Consider the following 7892-nt stretch of genomic DNA (forward strand, 5'->3'; position numbering starts at 1 on the left):
ATCTTGTAAAGTACAACATAAAATAACACACAATATTGAAATATAAAAATGCACGCCTGAAGTAAAGCTATCTAAAGCTGCATAAGTACGTTTGACTCAACGGCCGACTCTGGAGAACTTTGTGTGCTTTAACTTTTAAAATTTTAAAAAAATCAGATATTAAGTGAAAATAAATATTTATTGGGAGATCGAATATCTCTATTTATCGCCTTTCATTTCCAAAGTTAAAATTCTCCACGAATAGGTCGAAAAATAAATAAAAAGTCAGCAACCAGTTTTCACTGTAGGTGAATCGAGAAAAGGGGAAAAAAGCTAAATACAGAACAAATTTCTATGAGACTTTTTCAATACTGATATCCGTGATAATATGATTCAAAGTCGTAACCATACATGTTATATGCTGATTCAACATTATACCTATACATGTTATTTGGTGATTCAACTTCATAATGATAGTTGGTGTGAGGTGGTTCGACTTCATAACATTGAGCATTGTCTGATGTTTCATCTTCTAGATGATGAGCATGTTGAGGTGACGGAGAAGAACGAAGCGAGCTGGGAGAAGAGCTAGCTATATCCTCTGGGTTTTTCTCAACTTTTACTTCAACCAAGTCAACTTCTTCAAATGAGCGGAAAATCGGGTGCAAGTATGCATCGGCTAAAAGAGATTTCAAGTTGACATCAGAATCAGAAGCATGATCTTGTGTGTCTTTGTTCATGGCTTCCTGCAGATGCAAATGCAAGTAACATCGATCAAACAAAACTTATCATACAGTGATTCAAAATTATGGAATCGAGTCTTTGTCACCATACCAAAAATTATTATTGACGGTAATAATATAACTCAAATACCGAGTATCATGTTTGATCATTATGCCACATAGGCAGCCTCACTGTTCTAGAACAATTCCCTCAATAATTGACCCACCTCGCAACTCATATTGACAATGTGACATATAATTATAACACCGAGTATTTGTTGTACCAAAAGAGTAATAACAATTCAACTCAAATCTTTTAACTATAAAGTTGCCCAAACACTAAAACACCATGTTTTGATTATTATGTCGCACTGACAATCAAGTGGGACAATAAGGATAATTATTGATCCCAAACAAAAATGTTTGATTAATGGCTTTGCATCAGGAATATGACATCTACAATCTTACCTCAAGAGGGTACCTCCTGAACGCAGGTTCAAATCGATTCTTGCAATACTTGTGGAAAGTTAGAGTCAATATAGGTAACACTACAAGTAGAGGAGTGGAGTTTGCTGCCTTTTTTGTGCTTAATAAGCCTAATAGTAGCAGTTGTGATATAAGCAAGCTTGCTATAATACGTGCATGAACGTGTGGCCAAAATGCAGCAGCGCTCTCGTATTGTTGTTCATACACATTAATCACCTGGAATATAATACCAGAAGAACGTATAAAATTGAGTACAAAGATCATTATTCCATTTAGAATGAGTAAAACATAGAGTGATTTCTAGCAGAGCTGACCTGATGACGATAAACGAAGTATGCAAAGGCAAAGAAGATGAGTATAAAAGGAAGAAGTACAGGGGTGACAACCATGTACACAATGCCAAGAAGGAAGTACAACTGAAGACTTGGTAAAGCCTCAGGTAAATCGAGGCCTCCAGGGTCCATCGCCTTTTCCAAATCTCTTTCTGTTTTTACAATAAACATGTTCTTTAGGTGAAAAATGACTAGATCTTTTAATCGGAGAATTTCAAAGGCAATTCCGGCCCAGCCATCGACCATTATGTATGTGATAAAGAAAGCAGCTTTCATTGGTATCGAGACGCCAATGTTTCGTGGGATCCTGCAACCACGTAAAGATTCCTTCCTAGTAAAATATATATCAAAACAAAAGTGAAGTGGAAAATATGGTTCTGATTTTCACAAAATATATATAACCTAAAAAAAGGGATGCAAGGGACATTACTGGGTAGCGGATTGGTGAAGGAAAGCGTGTGCTGCCCAAGAACACATTAACTAACATGAAGTAGTAGTATTTTGCAGCAGTTCTCCGTTGCAATACCGATAATGCTACGTGGCCCTCTATTTTTGACATAACCATTAAAATTGCAGGAAGATAATACAGAAAGATTTTAAGGACTAGACCAGGAACGAAACCCTGCATAAATGACTTGAGAAACGACCTGCAAAACAGATTCAGCCATGTATTACAGAGTATGACAATGAATAATATCAAAAAATAGTTGACTACGTAGAAATCAAGATTCGCTTATGGGTCCTGAAAAACTTTCATCTCATGAGAATAGGAAGAAGAAAGGCGTGTTTTGCTTCTTCTTTTTTTCTATTTATTTTTCGCTTTGACAGTCACTTACCATTCAACTACTGGCCTGAGAAAAGGAGCAACTCTCTCCAGCCCTTCCAAATTCGCCAATGATTGAACAAAAGCAATTGGAATCATGTAAAAGAATATTAATGCAAATACAGATATTGATATCACAAGCTTTCGAATGCTAAGTGAAAAAAAGGATATAGCTAGATTCTTCCAGTACACATCCCGGGGTTCAGGGGCCCAATTTGTTAACCACAGAATAGGATTTTTGCTTTGTTGTGTCTGTGCACAAACAGCTGCCCCCCATCTTGAGTTAAATGACACAAAAGCTGATGGTGTGACTGAATTAGAGTCTTTCAGAACTTTCTGCCGCTCCAAAGTTAACTGAGGATAAACGATAAGTAAATAATCAGAATATAAACAAAAGTTTGTGTAGTTTATAAGAGATTAGATGGGCGGAAAAAAAAGCTTCCTTATTCACTTTTGCTCTCGATAAGTACAGCCTATATATATACAATACAGTAAAGAAGATAATACACTAATCTATCCACTATTTAAATTACAAAATAAAATGATAAGCATTTATCTTGTTAAGATGTCTCACATTGGTTGGATAGAGTTCCTGTGAGTTGCATATTTGAACTTAGACAATCCTCTCCCTTGAGCTAGCTTTTGGGGTTAAGTCCAAGTTTCAATATTAACATATCCAAGGGAATATTATATCCAAACAAATAATGGACTCTTATCGGATTTTCAACACTCGCCCTCAAGTTGGATGATATATATTGATCGTGCCCAACTTGGACACCAAGTCTTCAAATGCGGGACGGAATAGGGTCATAGTTAGAATATCTACAACTTGTAAGTGGCTAGGTTCAGACTTTCTGTCAGATTATTTTAGTGAGGTACGTGATTTACTGATTGAGATATCCAAGCGTAGTATACGCACTTATCTATTGCATTATACATGTTTTACTGCTTTGATATACTATGCATGACATATCATGTTGGATCTGATATCTTTTGAGATATACCTCGTTTGTTTGGGCCGATCAGCCATGTTCTGTACTGTGGACAGTTGGGTATCGAGAGCTACAGTGTTCGACGGGACCCATAGGGTCTGATGACCCTGGACATTTTAGGCTCACATCTTAATGATGAGTGTGGTAGCCAAAAATGTCTATGGCAGATTAGAGACAACACACTCAGACGGCTCTAGACTGAGCATGAGATTCTTGATTTGATCCTTGATATCCGAGCATATTGTATTTCACATACATCATATCAGTTTGTATACTCGTACATTCTCGTATTAGGCGATTGTCGCTCACGTCCTTGTTTTCATCTTGGACACCCCATTCGACGGAGAAGGTATTTGGTTGGACGGTTTGGACGGCCAGGGCAATGGCTAGAGCAGATGGGCTTCCGGTGGTGATCCATGATTAAAACTGAAATTATTGTTCTGTTTTCATTTGAGTTTTAAATTGTTAAGTTATTTGGTTTTCGCTGTTTAATTGTTGTTATTAAGTTTTAATCATGCATGTTTTTAGTCGGTTTAGTAATGGCTCGGGTAAGGTCGCTACAATCTTAATAATACCAAATCTGATTGTAGAATTTATTCTTTGGTTTCTAACTAGCACAACTCACTTTTTTATCAAGATATTTGATTTGCTCTTTGTAGAAGTCAATAGAATCAACCCTTTCACCCCAAAGTCCAAAGAAGCCTCTCTGGAAAACAAAAACATAGGAAACAGTACAAACGTGTCAAGCGGTGAAGTAACTAATAAAGTCACACTTGAATACTTAAAATAATTTTCATAGTACTTCACTTCAAAGATCATAAAGAGAAAGGAGAACACCTTTCTGGTCGGCCTCTTGTCTGGATGTCTCTCAAACTTAAGTTGATTGTAGTCCAGCCAATTTTGAAGTCGGTGTCTAATTCGAGCCATTTTGGCAAACTTGTTAGCTTTGTACACACCCTGGGTAAATAGGTGTAGGCAAAACTCAACAAAAGATGAAAAATAATGATATATATTGAAAGCAAACGAATTTATATCAGAAACAGAGTTTTGAGGAAGATCTTTTCAAAATAAATATTCAAAAGAAGAAGTTTGTTGCCTGGTGACATAGATAGTGATCCGGATGGTTTTTCTGAAAGAAAGTCTCGACATTATCAGATATCGAATGTCCAGAAGCACCAGGAACATTCCTGACGAGAACCTGAGGATATTGCAAGTTGGTTTTTCTTTTGTGTTCAGACATGAAAATATTTCATTAATTAACATACCGAATAGAAATATAGATACAAAGACGTTTGATAATTAATGCAGAAATTTTGTGCCATAATGGAAAAATGTCAACGTCAGCATCTATAATAACTTTTACATGACATACCACGGGCTTTGTCCAATCAAGACTCATATTAGAACAACCAAAGGCTGTATAAGCTTGTAGACTCGATGACAGCTGAACTTACAGTGAATTGTTCAGGCTTCCTGCCTTGTGAAGCCAAAAATTTTAGTCGCATTGAAGCAACTCGACTATATTCATTATAGAGCATGTAACAGACCCAAAATGTAAACACGTATTCCATTGATATGTGGATAAAAAACCTGAAATTGAATTACAAGGCATCTTTATGAGAGTGAAACCAAATTTATGTTTTTTCCATGTTCCCCACTTGATCCTATGATATAATTTGCAATACGAATAGATGAAGTATAAATTCAGCTCCAAGTTAGAAAAACATGGGATGTAAGTTCTGCAAACACTTTGTAAATGAACAATAGTTTATGGTGTATATCATTCCACAACTGATGGAGAAAGAGGAGACGAGAAGATGCGCAGGTATCGATCTCTGTTGCCAAATGTGTGAAACAATGAAACAGTACACTTTCGATTGTGTAAAAATGATCTTTAAAGTTCTCATATTTGTTCAAGTAAAAGCATAAACTTCAGAAATTGAGAGAAGTGATGAATGCATCCATGTAGCACTAACTCGATGCTCTAGCACGAGTACAGGAAATTATAACAGAAGCATCCAAATTTTATAAATTTAACGGTGGAGATAGATCACTACAGTGAAATCATACGACTTTCTGTCATGAAATATACACATTAAAGCCTGAATTTCGGTAAAACAGAGATGATTCTACAATTGTTAATTTAAAGATTGATCTTCATAATCATGACTTGAAGTATAAAAACTATCGAGTATACCAAGAAAAACTTCTGATTGAAATTACATTCAGTATAACAATAAATGCTGTAAAAAAGTGTTAAATTAAAATATATCGCTTATTCTGTGGAATTTTATATATCAGATGGAAAATGGTGATATTATAATATCAACTAAACCACTTTTCTTCGAGCAGTGACTAATAAAGACTTTATTGTGTGAACAATTAAAAGGGATACCTTATTAACAAGTGATTGAAAATGCCTATAGTACACCTTATCGTAATGGTGACACTTTATATTGCGTATTTCAATGAAACACGCAAGTGACTTACTTATAAGATTTGGGACGAACGTTCGATATTGAAAGCTTGTCAATGTCGCTGACAACCAAGTCGCGGCGAAGAAAAAACAGAGTTCCACCAGATACATTCACAGGAATCAGAAGTAAGAGTGCCGCAGCAGCTATAGGCCCAAATATTTTCAGTCTGTTAGTTATCAAGACAACCAAAAATGTGTAAATAATCTAAAAAAGCACTGAAATTCAAATTCAAGATTAAAGAAGGCTGAAGAGACCACATGTCCATAGAAATTGGATTCGGCTGTGGCAGAGGATATTGGTTTGAAGGAGAATAAATACACACCAGAAGATACCAATTAATATATGATGACCACTACATTTTCTCTTTCAAGTTAAAGCTAGCATCCCAAAGTCAGGACTCACAAGAGCTACAGTTAACCGTTTTTTAATTTTTAAGGGTTGTAAATACACAATGTCAATCTAAAATGAAAGATTTCTGAAAAAATTCAAGAAGGTTTTCCAAGGGGCAATTATGCATCCTAAACTATATCTGGATAAATTTGGAGGTAAAGAACGAATCTTTTAAATCTTTTTTTATTCAACAAAAAATCGTCTATCATATGAAATCTAGGGGAGAAGATGCCAAAGTTAAGGTACCACAAACTCAAAGCAGACACAGATCACGAAATCCTAAAGTAAATCAAAAAGTACAAGACGGAAGATACTTCAATTCTTCAAGGTAAAAATGCACTCAAAACCATCAAATTCCGGACCAAAGTGTTCAATTTGCAGCGGACAACTTTAGGTTCTCAAGAAAATAGCAAAATCAAGATAAAAAGAATATCCATTCATGACAAAGAAAATTAGAAAAATTTGCAGGTCGTGGATGTAGAAAATAAAACATGCAATACTAGATTCCACATTTTCGATGAAGACAAAAGATCATATGCAAGAAAGCAGAAGAAATATATACTAAATACTTTCCAAAAAAAAAAAAAGAAACAGCATAATCGGATCAATAGTCCAAATACCCCAGCCCACAAAAGCAAGCTAAAGATTGAACTAAAATCTCAAATTCCACCATTTAACCACGAAAATATAGCATTACATCACTCAAAACAATCCAATGACGAAAACATATACAATATAGAAATATAAGAAAAATTATGATCTTGGAGTACCCAAGAGTGTAGATCCTCAAGAAAACAGCAGAATCAAGTCCAGCATGGCTGATAATCTCAGACTCACTCATCCTCAAAGCCTCAGGCATCCAGTTAAGAAAAGTGAAGTAAGTCGTGATATCAAGATTCACAAATTTTCCCACCACACCAAACCTAGTCCTGGGACTGGTCCTCTTCCCTAAAATGTACCATTTGGGAAAGTAAACTCTATCATTGATTGGCTGAGTCCTGAGCAGCGCAAAAGCCAGCAAGAATGCAAAGGCACCCAGTATGTTAACCAGTGCTGACACCCCAACATCCTCCAGAGTCGCCATTTTTTTTTTTTTTGCTTACACTCTGATTTACAATAAGCAGAAGATAATGAAAAGGTGGGTTGTGGAAATGATATTTTCTTGGCGAGGTGCTAAAAAAGGTTGGGTTCATGGAATGCCCACTTTGTGAGAAATTTATTGCCTTTACTTTGTGTTGGCACTTTTTTTTAATTGTTTTAATGGCGTTTGTGTGGGCAAAAAACGTGAAACTTGGGAGTATTGGAACGATGAGTAGGTTTTCTACATAAATATCTCTCGAATACGATATTTATTCTTAACATAATTAACAAAAAAAATGATAATTTTATGATAAAAATAATATTTTTGATTGTTCAGATATTTTTCATTCAAATCAATATATATTAAACAATATTTCTTCTTAATATAACTGACAAAAATGATATTTTCAATGAAAAACAATATTTTGAATATAAAAATAAAATTTTTTATATGTATGTCGCAAATTCGTTTTATAAAATTATGTCGCGAAACGGTCTCGGAATAATTTATGAGTAGTATTTATTATTCAGATATGGTAAAATTAGAATAGTAAAATATATTTTTATGTACGTAATCCAATGGGGGAAAAAGACAAATGATCAATGTTGAC

The 7892-nt window shown here is 35.1% G+C and overlaps 1 pseudogene; it reads right to left on the minus strand.

The window, feature by feature from the left end:
• Positions 1-315: 315 nt before the first annotated feature.
• On the minus strand, positions 316-7407 carry LOC140979985 (CSC1-like protein At1g32090; annotated as a pseudogene).
• Between the last annotated feature and the right edge of the window lie 485 nt (positions 7408-7892).

Source organism: Primulina huaijiensis, chromosome 6 (assembly GCF_012295235.1).
Source record: "Primulina huaijiensis isolate GDHJ02 chromosome 6, ASM1229523v2, whole genome shotgun sequence".
NCBI lineage: Eukaryota > Viridiplantae > Streptophyta > Magnoliopsida > Lamiales > Gesneriaceae > Primulina > Primulina huaijiensis.